At 42.4% G+C, this 22,871-nt stretch overlaps 1 protein-coding gene across 5 annotated transcripts in view; it reads right to left on the bottom strand.

Moving 5' to 3' along the window:
• Positions 1-22,871, bottom strand: part of grm8a (glutamate receptor, metabotropic 8a) — a 337,827-nt gene that overhangs the window by 3,690 nt on the left and 311,266 nt on the right. The window lies entirely within an intron of this gene.

The following is a 22,871-nucleotide window of genomic DNA, read 5'->3' as shown; positions in this document are numbered from 1 at the left end:
AGGACAGAGAGAGAGAGAGAAAGAGTCATTTATCACATTTCAAGTTGTCAGAGATAGTCAGCGTAATCACCTGGCGACAGAGTACGTGAGGTGAGGGAACGAGGAGAAGGACAGATGGGAAGAGGGGGAAGACGGAAAGTACGGGATGGTCTAACAAGAGCGAAATTAGCAGAAAATGTGTGTAGTGACAGCTACAGTGACACACAGGCAGGTAGATCAAATGGTATACTATGAAATGATGGCACCAGTGAAGTTGCTTAATTGCCTGTTTCTGCAGAGCTTGTCTCTTTGTCTAAGAGTGCGAAATGACTCTTAGCATTTTTTTGGCAGGCTTAACCACCAGATGGGAGTGGTTTATTGCATCAGGTAAGTTGATAGTAGCGGAAATTGGACTAAATTGACTTTCACGTGTGTTTTCCTGGAAGTTTGGATGAAGTGTGGCCCAGATTAGACTCTACAGGGATATAAAACTTTGTCTTTCGGGGATTCATCTGTAAAAATCTGTGAATCTCTGTATTTATTCCGCTGAGAGTGAGGTGAAGGACTGCAACTGCATCGCCAACAGACAGATGCTGTCACTGGTGAAAGGGTATGGTAAGTGGACGGATGGGCGGATATGGTGACACTTAATATCGGCAGAAATTGTTACGTACACCCTACTAAATTAGACTACGGCCACATCAAATCTGCCAAGTAAGTTTGAGAGCAGTTATAATGAAACAAGAAGACAGTCAGACAGACACACACTGCAGAGCACTGAACGCTCGTCCTCAGGTCCTCAGTGAGTTTCAGAGAGTAGTCTGGAGGAGGAGAGACCTGACACCGCTGACAAGCTCCGAAGACATGGAGCTTATCCGTCAAGCACTGTCTGCGGTATACAGAGGGAAGGAGGAGGAGAGATGGATGGATTTATGGGGAAAGAGTAGTAGAAATGGAGGGACAAAGCCAGGAAGGGGGAAGTAACAGAAAGGCATCATCCCCGAGAAGGAAGAGATAGAGGTTATGGGATGGGGCAAGTGAGGAGAGTGGCTCGTGTAGACACTGATGGAGAGAGAAAGAGAGCAAGGGAACCGAGGGCCGGCTCTACATTGTCAAAAAGTGCACAGACACACTGATTGAGACAGTGCTGGTAACTGCAGCCTGACAAGAAGAAGGAGAACGTAGAACAGAGAGAAAGAATAGCTGCACTGTTAACTCTGCAGTGGCGGCTCATCCTGGACAGCCAGTTTCTGAAAATAACAGTGTTGGAGTAGTTTTACTTGTTTGATCTGCCACTGTGGCTACATTTTTATTCATGCACAAGAACAGACCCATGGTACATGTGTGACATACAGCGATCAGCCAAAACATTAAAACCATTGAAAGGTGAAGTAAATAACATTGATCATCTTATTACAATGAAGTGTTCTGTTGGGAAACTTGGGGTCCTAGCATTCATGTGGATGCCACTAGACATGCACTTCCTGACCAAACACCACTGTGGACCAAGCAAAACCCCTCATGGCAACAACACCCCAATGACAGTGCCCCCACCCCAGCAGGAAAATGTGTCATGCCACACTGCAGACACTGAACAGGAATGGCCTGCTGAACGTGACAAAGAGCTCAAGGCATTGACCTGGTCTCCAAATTCCCCAGATCCAAATCTAATTGAGTATCCCTGGACATGCTGAGACATCATCTCGCAACCCACAGGACTCGAAGGATCTGCCATGAAGACCCTAGTGCCAGACACCACAGGGCATCATCAGACTTCCTGTGTCCATACTTTGACATGTCAGAACTATGTTCAATCTGTAGAGGCCCCACTGTGGATGGGCGGTATGTCTGGGGTATTGCCACGTCCCATGAATGCTCAGTCGGATTGGGAACTGGGGAATCTGGAGGCCAGGTCCATGCCGAGCCCTAACCTAGATAAATTAAATACCATCTTGAGTACTGCAACTATAAAAATATGAGGAGCTAGCATTCCTAGGGGAATGAATAATACTTAGACTGAGACACTTAGTGGGTGAAGTTGGGACAAAAGTATCTGTGAGGGCCTGCTTAATTTTCATTTTTTTTTTATTTGGTAATTTAATTCAGAATTTATTGTACGCTGTAAATGCTGTAAATATGCCTCCAGAAAAGGTTTAATTTTGAGAACACATTAAGCCATTTGTGATGAAAAAGGAAATTGGAAATAGGCATTACAAAAAAGTAAAGAGGATATGGCCTCAGGATTCTCAATCAGAAGAAACAGCCATGAGCTGCCCTGGTATGATTGTGTTTAACCAGACTATTATGTTCCTCAAATGAAGTAAGGACTACTTTTAAATTATGTCCACAGGAACACATCCTTTAGTGAAAGGTGTTTCATTTCTCAAAAAACCTGACCAGACCTCTTGACTCTGACCTCAAAAAAGAACTCAATGACAAATGTGATTCAAGTATTCAACAAAGATACAATAAATCTAATTAACTGACACTTTAAATGGACAGAAATACCTGAATCGCCCCTCTTGCGCCTCAGGTTATCAGCTGACTGTGTGACGGTGGCCACATACACATTTGTACTTCTATACTTATGGGGACCGATTATCAACATTAGATGCCTAACCCAAAGCCTCACCATATCCTTAACCTGTTGACGAAACCAAAGTCTCAATTCTTAAACAGGCTTTTATGGAAGCCAGAATGTCATCACTTTTCAAAAATACCCACATTCTCAAGGTCTCCAACTCAAATTGGTCCTCACACACACATAGAGGAAGAAGGACACATACAGACACACACACCCGCCTGAAGGTGTAAGTTGATAACACTGACAGTAGCCACAGGGAAAGGAGAGTGCACTGCCAATAAACTTGAGGCAAAGTAACACACACACACACACACAGATACATTCACAAGTATATAGGTGTGTTAAGTAAATATATTTCTTTAATTTAAACTAATCAGTCTAAAGATCAAGCTGAATTCCCATAAACATATAAGCTTTACGTGGTAATTACTGACACATTCACACTTGATTTTTTCCTCTGGGTGACTCGGATGAGAGGGCTGGCCAGGGGTAAAGAGCTCTGCCCGCAGCTCCCCTGCAGGCTCCGATAGCAGTTTACACTCCACTGCTGACTTTCACCTCAACCACAACATCGCGCACAAACAGACAAACATGCACACAAACCACCGCACCAACACAGGACTGAGTTTTGCAGTTGTTGGAGATGGATCACCAATTAAGCAAGAGGAAGTAAAAGATCACGAGAGAGATGCAAGAGAGAATTTGTGTATTCATTTGTACTTTGCCATGTTGTTTCTCTCTCATATTTCTTTCCAACAAATTGCAATCAAATGAATTGTACTGATACAGGGATCAGTGAGTGGCTGTATCAGAGAGGAACAGATGGAGAATGTTTTCAGTGGAGAGACGCGAATGAAACTGAGATAAAGAGAAAAAAAAGATTGAAAGAGAGTTGATGAAGAAAAGTGAAAATGGAATAACCTACAGAAAAAAGGGTAGAATAACAGTGGAAATGAGAGGAAAAGAGAGATTCCCTTAAGCTGTGAACTTGCTCTTACCAAAACAGCAGCAAGGCAGCTGATAGCTGCTTCCATTACATCTAGCCTTTGGTCCAAAGTTGTGGCTTCCAGCTGTTATTTACACAAAGACACACATACACGCAGGCACTGAAGACTGAAACTGTCCTCCTCCACCTCGCTGTCCACAGCTGATATCGGCTGAAAATGCGTGCATCGCAAGAGCGCGCCGTTATCCCAAAAGTCACACTCAGAAAGTAGACGATTAGCTACAGATGGCTGCTTACAATGTGTTCCCTTAAGGTTTAAAACATTTACAGACGGAGGCTCTCTGGTCCGTGATAGGAAGAGATTCAGAAAGAGGAACAGAGGGATAGAGTGATGGCTGATGTGCTTTTAACACCTGGGGAGAAAAAAGGGACAGGATAAAGAGGAAAAAATAGAAAGATGAAAAAACTGTACACTAGATTCTGTGGACAAATCCTTGGCTTAGTTTTGCACTTACTTTCAGCCCTAAGGCTAAAGAAAGTGATGCTTTTGCTAAATTGTTGGTCAGTGTCAGTGAGTAGTTTTGCCCAAGTCGACCTCGCAGTGCTGTGTTGATAATATAGGAGCATTTTTATTGTTCTCTCTGGGGCACTCATTTTATTAAGTGTATATGAGAAAACAGCTCATCGAAGGATTTTTGTCTACAGGACACCTTGTTATTTTTCAATTAGTGCATAAAGTATTGGCCCACTGTTGTTACGCCCGATGTTATTGCAAAGTTGATTTCCATCATTTATAACCGCCGATAGCACAACCTCACTGATACCTGTGTTATTTTTTCCCAGTAAGCCTTATCTCATATTGAGCATATTTGCAAAGAATAATGTTCATGTTTCATTTTATTCTCCACCTTCTGTATCACAATGATCACAAAAGATTGTTGGTCCTCAGACTCAGTGGACCTCACACAGCTGAATGTCCTCTGTCAGATAGTTTTTGTAAAAGAGTTTGTGTTTGGCTGTGGCTTTACATTGAGCCACGGCATAACTGAAGCCACTCTGATGATCCCACATAACTAAAGCTGAAAACACACTGGCGTCGCTGTGGTGCACACACTGGACGTCTCATGCTGCAGCTCGTCAACAGACAACCACACAAAGTTGTTACTACTTTTACTGAGAGAGCTGTACTTCCTCCACCTCTGTGTTAACTTAAAATCATGTGTGGACAGCCCCTAATAAAAGCTGATTTTGCACCTGAAGAGCCAATCTCCAGAGCTGTGACTTGCAAAGCCATATCTTTTTGGCCATGGCCTTTATAATGACAGAATTATGGGTCGTTAGCTTGGGATATTGCTTGATCTCAACAAAGAGTCACACACAAGACAGCAACAGCTACAGAGTTCTCTTGATGCATCAGTGATGAGGAGAGGAGTCGAGCTGCCATAGGAGCAGAGAAAAAGAGCTGCTACGGGAGCTGGTGTGCACAATCAGAGAGCGAGTGGGGGAGAAATGCATTTAGTTTCGCAGGCGGCGAGGCTGGAAATAGGACAGTGGCAGTAAGTGGCACAGGGTGGAGCATCCAGGAGCGCCAACACATGTCCGACTGCCGCTTGTGTGGGGTTGTATACTGAAAATAAAAGGGGGGTGTTTTATGACGCGCATTTGCCACCAGTGTGTTTTAGCATTAAGGCACAGGTGGCTATTTTGGTCGGTTGCCAGGGCAACAGCAGCACATGGAGGATGAGCTGAACATAGTCAGGTTCATGCTGACACAGAAGAGGAGGAAGGGATGTAGTCTGGTGTCAGTGAGGTGCCAGCTCAGCTGTCACATCAGATGTAACTCTCTGCCTGCTGCAGCCCCTTTTACATGTAGCACTGCAATAGATGCTCCATCTAGCAGCTTTATCGGATTTGTACAGCTAAATATGTTTGAGTCACCAGAGGCATTTTTTGTTTCAGGGAGTCGACTCGCTCTTCGAGCCAGCCTCAAGCGGCCATTCCAGGAAATGCAGTTTTTGGCACTTCCGCATTGGTTTCATTATTCAGGCCCAGAGATTGCTGCCTAGATGAACCTACATGAAAGTGTGTGTTTTCCCACAGGGTGAGTCCTGGTTAGTCCAGCATATTTGTTTCAATGCTTTACTTCATTTCTTTATCAAATTTCAAACTTGCAGCATGCTGATGTTTTTCTCCATGACAGGGAGGTGGATGTAAGAGGTCAGATTTGTAGATGCAGCAGCACAGACAAAGCAGGACTTATAGGCCCTGAGGTCAACACATCGTCTGCAGCGTAACATGAGCGCCATGCTGTGGCAGTGAACACTGCCGTTTAATTTAAGTTATTAGGGCTGACTAGCTGTAAAAGAATGTAATTCTGATGGAGGGAGACATGGCTGATCTTAGGAGACAGGCAGCTTGATAGTCAGGCTACCCATCGATGAGTTAAGTATAGAGAGAGCAGTCTTCTCTCTGCAGCAGATAGCTGAGGCATGGCTGCTAAAGCTGAAGGCTATTCTGGGTTGGCTGTACATGAAATGACACTGTGAAATAGAGTACAGCTTATGAACACAGAAGCCAATTAACTAAATTAGGCCTATCTTCTGCAGACACTGCGATTTTGACTTGCTAATATACACAGAAGAGAGACGCTAAACATTTACACATTAAGTTAAGACCTAAAGCATATGTTGCACAAGGGCTCCTCATCGTCTCCAAATAACAGAGTGTAGTGCACTTCTTACCAACACTACTCTAGTGTCACTGCATCTACAGTCATCTACGGTGTAGTTTCACCACTGCTTTGAAAACAACATTGTAAAGAACATATTAGTTTAGGCAAGGTGCAGCAAAATACACTTGAAGCAGTATCACGCATGTGTAGGCACAGACAAGCATGTTGTCATACAAATATGAATCAGACTATGCCTGGGTTATCAGAAGCAAAACACACACACTCTCACGCACTCATCCACACATTCCGCCTTCTCATGCTTGATGAAATAAGACACGTAAAATTTTAAGTCATTACACTGCTTCTCTGATTATTGCAACTCCTTTCATATGTACCACAGAGCGAGAAAAAGGCTGGTGAAATCAAAGAGCTCTGGCCAGCAACTTGGCCAACATAGCCAACAGCAGAGAAAGGGGCAGACAGAAAGATGCAGAAAGGGAGGACGAGGGAGAGACAGATGGTGCGAATATGAAAGACATTATGGTTAAGTGGGATAGAGAATAAACAAGAGGAACTAAGAAAGGACACGGGCAAACAAGGGAGACGAAAAAGAAAGGTTCTGGAGAACAATCATCAATTGAAATGAAGTGGAAGTTGACAAGAGAAAAGGAGACGGGGATGACAAAGTGGTGCAGAAGGACAGCGACTGAACTGAGGAACAAAGTCCTGAGGCACTCTCTGCCATGGGCATGTCGTCTGTGATTCTCCCACGGGACGCTTACATGGAAGCTCACACATGTTCAAATTAACACTGCCACAAACTTCACTGTGTTCAACCAGGCAACCAGGTTTTTTGTCGTGTGTTGCCAAGTGTCTGTTGTCATTTGGCAATTGCTGTGCACAGTGTGGCATTATTGATGAAGCACTTACAGCATAACCACTGTATATGCATTTAATTACGTGTTGTGTTACAGTCAACCTCACTAGGAATCTCTGCAACCTCCGAAACCTGCTTTCACACATATTCCTTTTACTGCACAGACAGGGACGCTTCTTATACAACAGAGAAAGACACTGGTAAAACCACATTTCACAAATTAGGATTGATGGAAGAAAATGATTGTTAAACAGAGAAAGAACATCTGCTCTTCACTTGGACACTGTTGTACTCAATAGCTGTGCATTTGCTTTAAGATGAACTCGTGTTCAACTCTCTGCCACTCTCTCACTGAGATGTCTCGCCAGACGCCACTCCACTCTCCTTTTGTCTCCCAGCTCTCATTTGAAATAAATGACTGCTGGCTGCTTTGTTTCATGTCCCGAGTCAGTGAACGGTCAGAGAGAAAAAAAAAACTACATTGGGAATAAAAAAAAATAGAGGGCTGAGAAAGCATTGTGCATGACAGCTTTCATTCCCCAAGACGTCTTGCATCTCTCAATCTATCCACGCTTACCTTATCGTTCCCACATCTCTGCCCTTACTATCTCTAATGAGTAATTGGCACTCTGCACTGCACTCCAAACTATCTTGTATCTCTCTGAAATGTCTTCCTGTCCCTTTTAATATCCTTCTCCATATCTGACACTCCGTCTTTCCAAATTCTGTCTGATTTTATCTCTCTGTCCAACTTCCTCTCTCTGTTTGTCCACTGTCTTCCCATCTCGGCTCTGTTCGTTTAACGCGCGAATATCTGTGCATGTTGATGGTGAGTTTAGGCGTCCTTGATAGGTGCCTGTCCCTCAAACTATCAAAGTGATTTTAAAGGCAGCCCGAGGGTCCTATACTAACTTTACACTGTCATTTAGTGGAGAGAAAAAAACGTGTGTGTGTGTGTCTAATTGGCACCTCCTGTTTCAGTCCACTCACATCATGGGGCCACTCATCATTTTAATCACCTGAGCCATGGGAGGGTGGAGACATTTTATTTTTATTTATTTAAAAAATGGGAGCGTGACCAAACCAGTTCTTACTGCTTCTGAATGTGAGGGATTATTATCTTTTTTTTTTTTTTTTTTTTAAATCAATTTTTGGAAGACAAAAGTGTTTGTTAATGGACCAATTAAATACAACAGTGCACAAATAAATCAATGCTAATCTTGGGCAAAATCTCTCAGTAACAAATATCTTTAAGTCCCCCTCCAGACACATTTTGAAAAATACTTATACTAATACTATTTTTAATATTTAGAGAGCTGCTAATGTGAGGTTTCTCTGTGCACCGAACTCACGTGAGTGCGGTGTACAGAGAGGCAGTCAGAGCTACAGGCTACAGTGAGGCTAAAAACAGAGTTCAAATGACGTTTTTCCAAACAACTTTTCATGTCGGGGCTTCAGGGCACTTGGATCACTATGGCCGAGCAGTATGGAGATATTTTATGGTTTCAATTATGTGTTTTTGGACGTCTGAATCTGGAGCGCCGTATGCCTCCATTGTGTTGCTACCCCCTCTCCCCTTGGATCTCCGGAAGTGTTGTCAGAACCAAGTGTCTTCACCTGAGCCTCCCTCGGGATATGTGGGTGAGTAGATAATGGCTGAATTTTAATTTTTGGGTGCACTATCCCTTTAATAGCTGTGTTGCACCATCCAGTATTATGAAGTCTATTAGTTTATTTTACATTCAATTTGCTTGATGCTCTTCTGCTGAGCAACTTTCAGTGGGCAGTAAAATATATCAGCGCTCATAGATCTCCATAGTTATAAGCTGCATAGCAAAACACAGCTGTGTAAAGACAAGGACTTACTTTGCATTTAGTATTGCCAGTGATTAGACAACTAAGACATAAGACACATTTTTTGTTCCACAATAAAAAACAAATGACAGACTACAAAAACATTACTTGCAGGAGAGAACTGACAATTAAGTTATCATTACGGTGATTAATTAGGATGTTATTTTTTAATCCTTTAATCCTATCCTGAAATATAGAAGCATCAAACTAGCAGTCTTATCGTCCATTAAGGACATCATAGAAAAAGTGCATTAACTTTAAAACCAAACGCTTCTTTCTGTCAATATTTCAGTTCATGATGTCACACTGCAATTATTCAGTTTATTCAATCCATATATTTAGGCTTAATAGGTAGACGGAATAGATATGAGCCCAACCATAGTAAAAACTGGCAGTGAAGAAAAATGTTCCCAATTTTAGTGTCTTAAAGTAACCTGGAAACCATCAGTTCATGGCCACAGCGGAAAGAAACAGATAGACAAAAGTTACATCAATTACAGTAAGTGTTCAATTCATAGCACCAACTGTGGCAGTTAAGCAGGGTACCATTTAGAAAACCATTTTACTAAAAAAAACCCAGAATGATTAAAGGTGAGGGGAGTATGTGTTTTTCTTCAATTCTTATGCAATTTTTTTTGTACTTTTGTAGCTTTTTAGTCTCTTTCTCCCTACGCCTTTTACTCAGTGCTTGTTAAATACCCAAGTTGCACTTCTCCACACGCCCATCACACGCATTTTTCAAACAAGGTGCTGTGATGAAAAACTCTTTACAAAAAAGCTCTGACACAGGATTCTGTGCCATGATATTTTAACTTTGTGTCAGTGCAGCTTAATTGGGCCCAAGCGTAGCCACTGTTGTCCACAAGTGCCTCATTATCTTCTACAAAACAGCACTTAGAGACATTTTTTCCCTCCATCTAATCCATACTGGTCTAAGGTCTGGATGTGTGTCATAAAAGAGCGCACAGGGTATTTCATAAAATAATGTTACATCTGTGTTTGCGCTACCACAGCTTGTTAGCGTGGCCCTTATTGACTTGCAGATCTGTATGAGGTTCGGCCAGCAGTCTCAAGTCAAACAAATTTTGAGCTGTGCATAAAGGTTTCATAGTAATGCATACTGTGAGGGTGGCCCTGTTGTGAATAGCTTGCTCTCTTTCTCCTTCTCTCCCTCTCCTAACTGACACAACTGTAGCCCCACTGTGCACAGCTCCAGCCAATTAAAATACCCAGCAAGGACTAACATGGAGGATCATCATTCAGCAGACTGTTTCCCAAGTTTCCAGAGAAGGGGAAAAAATTGTCACACCATGAGCATGTAAAACGGGGGGGTATCTGTGTGTCTGCTCTCCTGTCATGGATGTTAAATGTGCCTGTTTCTGCAGCTGATGTTCGGCAGTCTTGACAGAAACTGGGTTGGAAACTATACAAAAGACTTTTCCCAGAGTAATACCAAGTCACACTACATGTTCCCAGCCCTCTTTTGTAATTCTCATGAAATGAATAAAAGAAAAAAAAAATCAAGGTAATAAAACCATGACCTTTATTTGGTGGCTTTATTAAAGGGAACACTTATATTTCTCCACTTCGCTTAATTATGTTTTTGTTCAGAGGAGTCCACTAACTCCTATAATTCAACCCTGTTTTGAAATTCCACGTCCTGGATAAGGAAATGTCACCAGTCCCCCTCGCATTACAAAGTCTCTCTGAAACATATTGTTGCCTTAGTAGTTTCCTTAATGATGCAGAGATTGGTTTTCAGAGAAATACTGTGTATGTGTGAAGCCACATTGCCAAGCTAATAACTGCTAATAACTGCGAAGAGTGGAGAAAAAGAATGTAGTCGTGGTAACTGAGACATGCAATGTTAATCTGCAGCCAGCTACACAACGCATGTCAGTATTGGTCAGTTTTTTTCCTGAATGAGTCGTTTGTGCTTTGTTTGCATCCACACTGTGGACTTTAGACTCACACAGGTCACTGACAAGTTAGGTTGGTTACTATGGTGATTTTATTTGCATACTGATATCAGATAGCAGACTAAAAGTGAGATAATTTTAGGATTAGTCCAGATCCCCTCCAGGTGGCCAATGCGAGCTGATTGTAGCCACTCTAGACAATTCTAGCAAGCGCAACACAATGTGTTTCTGAAGCATCCTGAAGCTAAGAAAAGTGTGTGCCCCGTCAGTAGTGATGAAGCTGCAGCCTGTTGCACAGAGCTGATCGAGTTTTCCTGCCAACAGGCACTGTATGTAAAATATAGATATAATGTAATTATGAGGTAATTAGTCGACTAGTCGCCCGCATGTTTACGATATTTATTTAAATATAAAATTTACTATTTTGGGCGGGGCAACACAATGGTTTGAGTTCAAGGTGTTAGAAAGAATAGTATCAGTAACATTGTTAACACTGTGCTACATTACAGAGAAATACAAAACCGTACTAATGAACCTTCATTAATATGGGCCTATATTTTATCTACAAGTGCACGTCACACACTGAGCGAGCCGCCTGTTAATGACGCTGTGGGCTAATGGGCATGTAGCTACTTCCATGTTTCAGATACGTCATGTTTGTAGTCGACCAATGAAGATGAGTATACATATCACCTTGGGTTCGTCCCACAATTTGGATTTCCTGCCCGACATGTTATTAACTAGCCTGTGGAATAACCGCAGGTACCAGCCCTGGAACTTAGCGGTCCTACACATGAGACGTCTTTAATCGCCTGGAAAATATGAGGTTGGGCACAACAAAATAGGAAACAACAACAATAAAAATTTAAAATAGACTTAAAAGAAACCATTTCACTTTGAAGCCTACTTACTTATGGTAGAAGCACAAATATCATGCTTTCTGAAATACTCCTGGTGCGGTATAATGCCAAGAGTCAGATGGCAGACTTGTGCCTCATGGAATTTTCCTGTCCTGCTCCCTCAGAGTCAAAATGGCAGCCAAGATATTAAAAAAAACGGACCTATTCATCTAATATCATACCTAACTTCAGGGGATAATAACATATTAAGTATGGAATTAATCTGCAGATGCTCCGGCTCGAATAAGATCAAACTTTGTTTTGGAATTCAGTTTCTGAGCCACAATGAAAGCTAAAATGTGGCCTGTAAGAGATGGTTGTTTTTAGCTGAAATGATTTTTCTGAAAACTTTGCAGCCCCTACCAGCCGGTTGAGAGGACTGAGGAGTCAGAAGTCAATGACGGTATAAAACAGGTTTGTCAACAATTGTGAATTACTACAACCACAAGAGGTCCTTGAGCACTCGGTCATCAATGTGTACACGAAATGAGAGGCTGATTGGTCAAGTAGTATTAGAGACTAGCTGTGGACAAACAGATAAATACACACACACTCACAAAAAAACAATGGGCAATGTAGAGGTTGAGATAATTTGTCTTTGCCTTTACTATCATGGTGAGTTGGTGCGTCTTTGCCAGTCTTTCCAGGTGTATCAGTCTTACGCTACAAGTGGTCCTGATATCCATTTAATTCCAGTCGTAGTACACACAGCTGCTACTCTGATAGACACATATACCATTCACACTCTGTATTAGTATACACATTAGAATGAAACAAGTTATCACAAACTTTTATACGTTCCCTGTGGGTACGACAAACCAGTGGACTCACACCACTTAATGAGGGACAACACTGAAATACCCAAGCGACATGAAAGTCTAATTCACTTGGAAGCACTTGCGGGAATAACTCTTTGTTGACCAGACTTTTTATTCCTGATACAGACCCAGGATGCCTGCCGACGCTTTGAGTCTGACAGAGCTCCAAGATGCCCGAGCCAAGTATTTTCTTGTCACTGCCAGCAACTGGATGCCAGGTTATGGCATCTGCACAGCAACAGCTTGAAACAAACTTTGGATTTCTCCTGGGATCTGCGGGATGAGCAGCACGGCACTAATTAAATAGGGGCATCTACAATGGCTTCATTTATCAATGTTTCCAATCTTGTTAATTTGGCTTAAATTATCTTCCTCTTGGTTAATTAATACATCACGATTTCCTTAAATTATTGTGTTTGCTCCTCATACTTTACGGTTTGTACTGTTAATAGACAAAAATCAGAATTAAAAAGTGCACATCTTGAAAAGTTAAAAGGCACAACAAAAAGACTGTCAACACAACTATGTGCTCAGCTACAGTGCCTGTGTTGAAGCCATTTATTATCTATTTATTTATTTTATGCTTTGTCATGCAGTGTGTCTCGTATGAAGGGATGAAGCGATGACAGCTGCAGTGGAGGTGGAAGAAAAACAGAATAAGCAATAGCATATGTGATGTTTGGTGTTGTTACACAGATGTAAGGGTGATGGAGATGACTGTTGCTTGGGCCTTGAAAGAGAATTTGGTGCAGAACTTTGGATTTATACAGTTCCTTGCTTCTCTCTATTGCTCCCTTGAGGAGAGTTCCTCAGTGTGTGCATGTCGGTGTACTTTAATGTATGTATTTGTGAATGTAAAGCATGTGCTTGTATGCACACATGGTGTGTAAGTGCGCGTGGGACTGCCGGCGTCTCTGTGTGAGGTCCCCCTTGGGCGTCCCCTCCCCATCCTTCAACATCTCACTGTTTGATGTCAGGATCTGACACTTGCTGTCTGTCTCTCCCCATTTTCCGCCAAACGACCAAATCCCACCAGAACCCTGCGAAAGATTGTAAAAGCCATTCCTTCAAAAACGAATGAAAGAGGGTTTTTTTTTGCCACACATAGCCTGTTGCAGACAATCACCCCAAGGACTGGTTAATTCTGTCAGAACAAAGATGACATGACGTCTAAATCCAGCAGAGGAAAAAAGAAAAAAGGTCAGACGTGCATTTTCTGATTATCCTTGTGTGTGGCTACTGTAGGAGTTATGAGCTGTGTCATGGTTTTTACTTTGCCTTCAAAAAACACAGCTCAAAATGTTTTTTTTTATTTCAGCTCATACCCCAAAAGTTTGCATTTTCAAACAAGTAATTTTGAGTTCAACTTTTTTTTTTTTTTTAGATTTAATTCTAACCATATTTGCCCCCTAATCTCAAACAAAGGGACTATAATTAATCTGGATAAGAAATGTTCCCCATCTTGTCAGGTGAGAATTTTCACATACTATCAGTGGTGCAGGAATGGTATGCTTGCATTATTTTAAATTTTTCAAACTGGTTTGATATTAAACCAAACACCGAACCAGAGAGATATAGTACATTTTACAAGGTGTCACTTGGCTCAGCAGCCACTCCTGAGAGGAGCATAATAACACAGTCCCAACAGCAAACAAGCGTACAACTATCGTGTTGCATCAGGTAACACTGGAGCTCTCTGTCCACAATAAATCCCCTAAAATATCAACATCTTTTATGTCACGTGCACTCGAGATCACACCGGAGACATAACCACTTAAAAGATGAGTCAAACATTGTTGAACATTACTATATTTACTGGACATGCCGATATTAATCTTCCTCCAGCCAGCTGCCACCTTATTTTGTTTTTTGCCTTGAAATAAGGAGCTATCATGAAGATAATCCCAGCTTTGTGACTTAGCCATTCCTTGACCATTGTAGCGCTTTCAAAGCGAGTGACAGGTATAAAGAGAAACAGGACTGAGGACTAAAGTTCAGCTCCAAACAACGCACTGCACTGCTTAGAAGAGTAACTCTGCTATTTCTCCTCTTGTCACCCCAAAAAACACATGAACTTTCGAGTAAACAAACACAGCATGCACAACCAACCCCACCTTTACTGAAATTTGATCTCCTTTATGTTGCCTGTGCTCAACTTGGCAGTAAATTGAGCACAACCTGTTAGACACTACTGGCTCCATTGGTATGTTTAAAAAACATAATATTATGGCTGTTACGCATTGACATATTGCTTACTACTAATGCAACACAAGGTGAATTTAGTGCAGTGACACCACAATGACGAATGCTTGTTCAGCCAGATCAGAGCTGACTGCTCTTGTATAAAGTATTCACTTCTCCCTCAAACATCCCATTCACCAATGTACTGTTTGTTGGTTGTTGCATTCTAAGCTGTGTACTCAATATAATAAGAGGGTTTTCATAGTCCCTTCATCAATCTTGTGATCACAATAATTACTGTAACTCAAATTTAACCAATCTCAACATCATTTTCAACAGCTTGCAATTTTGTCTAAATTTCCGAAAAATGGCTAAATTGAAAGAATGATGGGAATTTTTTTACAAATCATCACGTCTTTCCAGCCTTGAAAGCTACACTTTGCAACCTGATATGTTGAATTCAGGGCAATTTGCCCCTTCAGGACGCATAAATCCTTGACTGTTACATGAATCCGCACCAATTAAGAACTTTTAGAACTGTTCAACCAATTAACCCTTTAGATGCTCATCTCTTTGAGACGATTTTGTACATTATTAAAGATCTCCAGCTACTCTAATACCGTATATATCATGGTTATGTGAATTGTTGAAACAACCTCCAATGTGTCACACAGTGCCAGGCTCACATACTAAACTATATCATAGTGAATGCAAACAGTGTTTAAGCAAATGTTATGCTTAAGTATATAGTCTTACAGAATTCATAGACAGTGACACAAGCTGCGACTGAATCATCCACCGGCCAGCCAAAGCACAAATGGAAATAAATTGAGTGTTACAATAAACCCTGCGATGTGATCTGCCCAAGGCGCCTGTGTGTAGCATCATGTTTGGCACAGCTGTGTGCATATGTGTGTGTGTGTGTGTGTGTGTGTGTGTGTGTGTGTGTGTGTGTGTGACACAGAGAGTCAGTCATGGAGTTTAACTGCTCATGACCCCAGAGCTTTGGCCATCTGTCCGATTCTTAAACGGTTCAGACGTTGCTCCATTTCCCGTCCTCCTCTTCATTCTGTTTTCTTTCTCTTTGTATCACTCTAAGTGTTTCAGTTTTGCTCTACCTTATCTTTGATCTACATTTATCTCTCTCTCAAATATTAGCTTGCCTCTCTGCCTCCACCTTCAGTGTTGGATGGTTTTGTAAATTCCCCCCTTCTCTGACTCTCTGTCTGCTAGTAGCTGTTGACGTTGCGCTCACTCTGCAGTCCCACACTCTCTGATTCATTCTTCCTTTGCTGCAGTTTTGTCCCTGGCTGCCTCCTTTTCTTTCCCTCTAACTCCCCTTCCCTTCTTTCATCCTCCGTCTCTCTTTTTCACGTTGTCGTTGCCACCCTCTCAGCCCCCTCTCTCTCATTGTGCCGCTTTTACTCTGCCTCCCCGTCTCTCTCCTCCTCTGTCTCTCATAGCCTCTCCAGATTAGTGTAGATTGATTACCGACGGTTACTCCCGGTAAGGATCTGGGCGGTCACTGGATCTCCACCGGGACCACAGTCACAGTCATAAATCTGTCTGACGACAGTGAGCCGCCACAATGTGTGTATATGTGTGCGCGCTGTGACGAGCAGGAAAAGATTTGTGTGGCAGGTACCATAGATGTGTGTGTTCTTTATGTACTCCTGAGGACCAAACGCAATCATGGGTGGAGAAAAAAAATGAGACATGTAACTCAAAGTGAGGCTATTTGCCATTCTTCACTGTGTAAAATGGCTATTTTGATTTTAGGACACATGGGTCTTCCTCTGGTCTAAGGTTAGACAGCAGTGTGTGTGTGTGTGTGTGTGTGTGTGTGTGTGTGTGTGTGTGTGTGTGTGTGTGAATGTCTGTGTGGGTGAGTGAGAGAGAGAGATGGGGAATGTGTCAGAGAGATAATGTGAATGGGAGGCCTTGAGAGACACAAAGTGCGGAGGTCTGTATGAATAGCAGCTTCAGCTACTGAACCTACGGATTCATACTGTTCAGAACATGTCGCTCTGTCCTTCCTTTACGACAATGAAGAATTCAGTCTGTTTCAAAGATGCTGTACTGCATACCTTGTTTTACTCTGTATCTATATATTAAGACCAAGGTGTTCATTTTCCATATCTAGGATTAGAGCTGGGTATCGGAAAGGCACAGACCAAATTACATTGGTCCTACCTGGTATCCAAAAGCTTTGAGGCAAACGGTGCCAAATTTCAGTTCTTGATGCCCGGGACAGCACGTGTTCATCATGGAACCTCTTCTCTTTCATGTCAGCACCCGTTAACAGGTTTGCAAAGCCACACAGCCCACGCAAGTGCATCTCAAGTGGGACCCAAGTGGGGCCCAAGCACAACACAGCTTCGTCTTGAAGAGATGCTCCTTGTCATCTTCAGTTTGAGATGTACCATTATGGTTACTGTCAAGCAAATACTGTTTTTGCAGCCAATCCCTACCAGTGTTGTTTATCCAGCCAACGTGACTTGACTGACGAATCACAAAAAGCGTTCTGGTACACGCCCTCTATTCGCTTCTGCCTTAAAATGTGGAGAAAACAAAACCCACCCTACCTTAACCTGCATGCAACATGAGAAACATTTCAACATGAGTAATAAGTATGGCTGACGCTCACCCTATGAAATGCAGCCAATGTGCAACTGTTATGGATATACACACACTCAGGCTTTCATTTGCACAAAGTATTGGATAAAGTATAACTGTTGTGTCAGTATTACATTCAAGGTATGGGTATCATTATCTAAAATTTTCAAACGATCCCTATCTCTATCGAAGACTGGACAACAAATGATTTCTATAAAACTGTCAAATTTTAGGCAGAGAATTCCTTTGGGGTGGACAAAAATGCAGGGCCTGAATTTTAGTGCAGAACTGCGCATAATTTCATTGATTCCAGCAAGCGGGAATAATACTTGTGCGGGAGACCCTATGCCCTAGCCTACGCCATTGTGAGCATTTATACTTTTGTGGTGGTGTGTCTGTGTCACTCTGCAGTTACACCTCCAAAACACTAGTCCACAGGGGGGTTTCTGTGAAGTGCTGTAAAGTTGATTCAAAACACACATTAAACATGGCTTAATAGCAACAATTCCAAACTTGACTACACAAATCAGCTTCACTATAACTCGCAGCATTGACAGACAAAGCATTTGTCTTTTCTGGACACATTTTCCCCACAAATACAACATGCTAATGATTTAGCTCAAGCCTATGGCATTTTACATTGTATACATTAGCCAAGCAGCTAACAAACTTTTCCTCTACTCATAAAACCAGGCACAACAGCAACATTTAACAAAGGTGACGTTACAAAACTCAGCTCCATTACAGCTCACAAGGTTCACTGACAAAACAACTGTCTTAAACTAAACACATTTTCCAAGCAAATACAACATGCTAACGTTATTAGCACAAGCCTATGGCATTTTATATTGATACATTAGCCTAGCGATGAGCAGAGATTTCCTCTGCTCATATGAAGCCAGGATAAATCCCAAAGTATAAATCCCTGAAGGATGGACCACACACACACAAGACTTAAAATGCTATTTTTGTGAAGGCTTTATTGTCTTCACAATTTGTTTCTTATCTGTGAAATTTCAGTAAATAAAAGTTTCCACTGAGGGAAATGGTTTCAGCTCACAAGGGATGGCATCAGTTTGACGCAGAGGTATAAATTCCGCCTTATAATGCAGGAAATTGCCGCACACATATACAGTGATGTCTCGTAGTGTTCAGCCAATGTTTGCACTAATGAGGATCGTGGCCTGCAGGCAAACTGGCCAGAATATTGCATTAGACAGACCGACTACGACTTCCGCCCCCCTGGACAACATACCTGGCGTGCTTTCTCCCCCTCTCTTGAGGGCTAAGAGCCCTCCTGCTGTTGCAGCATCTCTGGTAGCATACAGAGAAAGGTTTCAATGATAGCAATGGCAATGGCGAATGGTAGTGCCAGTGATGTCAACGTTTGCAACAGTAACCCTTAGGTTTGTCAGACAGGTAACGGTAATATTACTTCAAAGCAGCAGCAGTCCAAAGACACGTTGAGGCTAACTGGCTCAGAATATATTCAAAGCTCCGACTTAGTTATGGTGAAATGAGCTCCCCAATTTACAAAATGTCAGTGCTGCACCTTAGCTAATGTCACAAAACTTTAACTTTAAGTTGCGACTCAGATGGCATTTCTGATACAGCAGGGGAAGAATAGAGCATGAAGATAAGAGAGAAGAGGGAGCCACCAAAAGACAGACTAAGGACCAGTGGTGGATGAATACAGATCTTTTACTTGAGTAAAGATAGCAATATGACAGGAACAACAGTACAGAAATACTTTGATGAAGTAAAAGTCCTGCATTCAAAATCAAACTTAAGTAAGAAAGGGATTACTCCTCATTTGAAGAATGACATTCAGGCCTGAGAACAGATAGTCCTGTATTTGCAAATCACAGAAGCTGCAGTGATCTCTCCCATATCCATCTCTATTTCTCTCCTGTATGGGTGTAGAAACATAACTAGCAAACAAAAACCTGACTCAATAAGTCTCTGCGCAAGCTGATACACACATGACGACAATACCAAAAAACATGCATGCTGTGAAAAAAAGACACACACGTGCACACACTCACGCATAAAACAGTGAGTGGGTTTGTGGGTAGCAGCGGGGTGGTTGATTCTTCCTCTGTTGGAAGCAGGAGATAACAAGCTGACCATATTTAAGACATCTGGAGAACAGGAGAGGTGGCTCACGGGGAGAAAGAAAGGAAAGAGAAAAGAAAGAGGTACAGATAAAGGGGAAGGAGAAAAAAGAAAGATGGTCTTCTGTCCATGGTGTCAGGAAAAGGAATGATGAGGCAGACACAGAGAGAGATAGCTGGAGAGAGGATGTACCCCGTGGTTAAGGCTATACAACAAGCAGAGAGAGGCAGAGGGAAGCACACACGCACACACACACAGACACACACACACAACCTTTCCCATTTCTGCAGGGTGCGGCAGAAGCTGTTTGGAGCCAGCAGCCTCTGCATGGTAGCATGACCTATTTCAAAACAATACTTCCCTCATTGGTGATGGTTAAGAATCCCTCGCTCCCTCTTTTTTTTTTTTTTTTGATTTCTCTCTCACATTCTTATTCTGTGTCTAGCTGTCTACCCCACATGTCCCCATCTTTTGCTGCAACTTTCCCTTTCAATTCTCATCTCTCCTCTTTGTGTTTCTCCTCCTCTCTTTCACTGCCCGCTGTGACTCAGAGCCATGTTGAGTATTCAGAGGAGAGGAGTGTGAGGGACATGACGTGAGGAATGAGAGGAAGGGTGTTAAGATGAGGAGAAAGCAGAAATAGGAAAAAAGGAGCGTGTGAGAAGAGGCTGTGGAAGGGACTGAACACATTTAAGTATATGAGAGGGGAAGAGAAGCAAGTGACAGTGAGTGGGTGAGGACAGAAGATGAGGATGTGGCAGAATCTCAAGTCTGCATTTGTCAGCAAATGAAGCACAAAGTAAATTCTAAATATACCAAGAGAGTATAATAAGACAACTGGATCTCCATGTTGCAGACTGTATGGTTTTTATTTAACCCGGAAGCCATGAAGGAATGTCAGATTTCATTAGGTGGAAGGTGATGCATTATAACCCTTGCTGTGTGAGCACAGGCTGTACCTTCTGACAGGCTCTATAGGCTTCACCTGGCTTGACTCTGACTACTCTGCTGATCTCACTGTACCACACAGAAAGATCCAGCCTGTCTCCCAGTCCATGCAGGCTTTTACAACTTGTAAAAACTTAACCAAGGGAGAGGCAAGTAGATCCAACTCCTCAGAGGATTAAAAAAAAGGAAAGGTTGAGCATCAAAGTTCAGTCCTGACCTCAAACCGAAGGTCAGCTCACCAGCTTTCAACCTCTTCACGGTGCACTGACTGCAAACCATGTAACAGCTTCAGATCTCTGCTGGAACACCCTAAAGACATGACCCCCCGGAGAGGAAAACTGGAGTTGTGTATGATGACATCGCATGCCACAACTCCAAGGAAAACTACATGGGTAAATGACCCTGGACAAGACACTCGATGAATGCCAGAAACAGACAACATCAGCTGTCTGTGAACACCAGACCAAAACCCTTACACGGCACAGACAGGGAAATGGATAAAAATCAGTCTCCAGTGCATCTGATGGCGCAGATATACTTCTATTTTAATCGATGCAACTGTCTCCTGGGGTTGGGTACCAGAATTCATTGGGTAGGATACAACCATTACCTATCAGCATGCTTAAGGTTGAAGAGACAGAGGGAGAGAGTGTGTATGTGTGATAGTGAGGCTACAGCAACCATGGAAAACAGCAAACATATTGATGTATTGATTGATTGGGGACCACTTCTAAGTCTCATTTGTCCAGCTGTACACTGATAAGTCAGACACAGCATGAAAAGGAGGAGCTGGGGTGGAGGCGGGTTGCAAAGCGGTTTGCAGAGGAAGCAGCAACAGTAGGCAGGCCAGAAAAGTTTCAATAGGTCGCCTTGAATAAGATTCGCCAATTGGCTGCATAGAAAGGAATCATGTGATCTATCAGCTGACTCCCTTCCATCAATCAGCTGCTCCATCAGTTGATTGGACTGTCTGAGATCAGCTGATGTAGCTGGGATGTGAGCTGAACTTGACGTCATGTACTGCCTGAACTAATGCCATGCTTAATTTTTGCTGTTGTTAAATGTAGTCCCCAATCAATCAATACAATAAATCATGCTCAGTATTATGTTATGAGGAGGCATGCCAGAAAAACAGTTTTATTTACAAATTCAAGGTGGCAGGGCATGACAACTTAAATTACAAATGGTCATTTTGTGGATGAAGTATTCCTTTATGTAACGGTGCATTTTGTGTACAGTTTAGGCTATTAGACAGTGAATAAATGCTACAACCGCTCAAGACTCAAGCCAAGTTCCCATGTCTTGCTTAACACCTGCTGACTAAAGTGAAGTGGGTTAGTCCTGAAATTAGTGAGCAAAGTTAGTCTCCCATTGGAACCTGAACCGAATCACTTAAGGTGGACCAACTATAACATACAATGGAGAAATGTCTGGCTGTTGCACATGCCAAGAGAGACTGTACCAGACAGCCAAAACACAGATGACCTACACAATACTGTGCCTTAACACATCATGTGTAGACACTGATGGAGGACTGAAGCTGCTGCTGTTCTGCTGCTTCCATTCTGCAGCCTGTGTAGACATTGTGTAAGGCTGTGAGGTTAGGTTGACATTTCTGAAAAAAGCCAGTCCCTGGCCTTTTTTTTTTCTTCTGTCAAAGGCTAGACAACGTTTAAAAGACTCCCACAGAGATGCATTCTACCACACACCATGAAAAGAAGAACCAAAGCACACCTGAATGAGTACAAGCCCTCGTACAATTTAGACTGAAATGTTTTCACATAACCATTAAGCCACTGTCTCGACAGGAGTCTCATCACACGTCCCAATGCCATTAACAAATGAACAGCTGCCATGAGCAGAATATTCATCTACTTTGCGCTCAATGATATTAAGGGTATCTTATGGAAATGTATGCGTTTTCCACTCACCCTCTGTTAAACTCTGACATTAATTGTATCTCATTATCTTATGGAAAGGTAATAGTCATATCTAATTTTGTACGGTAGATTTAAAGTTGCTGTTGCCTGGCACTGTTGACTTTTTGAAGTGCATTTATATCAGGGAATGTGAACCTGTTGGATTCTCTGCTAATCAGCACCTGATTATTCAAACCCACACCTGTTAGCAATCAAAGAAATCAAGAAGCAACATGTGAAACAAGTAGTTTCGCTCCTTTTTTGTGTTCTGGTGTGCACTGGAACTTTTTATTTTTTTGGGTTTAACCTGCAGCAGCGGATACTAGGAGAGAAGAACTCCTATACACATGAACTTACTGTACACAGTAACGTAGTGTATGCAGTTCAGTGCAGCCAGGAATGCAGAGATTTGTACATCGGGGAAACAAATCAACCACTCTACAGTACATGCGCATGGCACATCACAGGAGAGCCAGCTCGTCAGGTCAAGACTCAGCTGTTCATTTACACCTAAAGGAGAAAGGACATTCCTTCGCGGACAGCAA

This window comes from Epinephelus fuscoguttatus, linkage group LG22 (assembly GCF_011397635.1).
Source record: "Epinephelus fuscoguttatus linkage group LG22, E.fuscoguttatus.final_Chr_v1".
NCBI classification, from domain to species: domain Eukaryota; kingdom Metazoa; phylum Chordata; class Actinopteri; order Perciformes; family Serranidae; genus Epinephelus; species Epinephelus fuscoguttatus.
This window is presented reverse-complemented; position numbering and strand designations above follow the sequence as displayed.